Below are 435 nucleotides of genomic sequence, written 5' to 3'. Positions count from 1 at the left end.
CCCCTTTGGCAGGGGCACCCTCCCCCCCCCCTTTGCATCGCCTGAATAGTCTGAGCTTGGCGGCAGCGGCCGTCATCGCCTACTAATACATATATATATATTATATTTACATATTATATATAGTGTATATTTATATATTATATATATATTGTATCTATAAATATATATAAATAAGAAAATATATTTAAATTACTTAAAGTCTGAATCATTCATTTTTTATAATTGAAAATCAATGGTTATTATAAAAAGGGTATAACAGTCAATTCAATAAAAAATTACCGCCGTTAGTGCTTACCTAACGGAAGGGGAGAAAATGCAATATTTTAAAAACATAGGGAGTTTTATTTTTTTAACATGGGGGATTTTTAGTTAATTTTAAAAATACTGGGAGATTTTATGCAATATACCCTTTTTATTATAATAATGTCACATGTA

Source organism: Sesamum indicum, linkage group LG2 (genome assembly GCF_000512975.1).
Source record: "Sesamum indicum cultivar Zhongzhi No. 13 linkage group LG2, S_indicum_v1.0, whole genome shotgun sequence".
NCBI lineage: Eukaryota > Viridiplantae > Streptophyta > Magnoliopsida > Lamiales > Pedaliaceae > Sesamum > Sesamum indicum.
Note: the sequence above shows the minus strand (reverse complement) of the source record.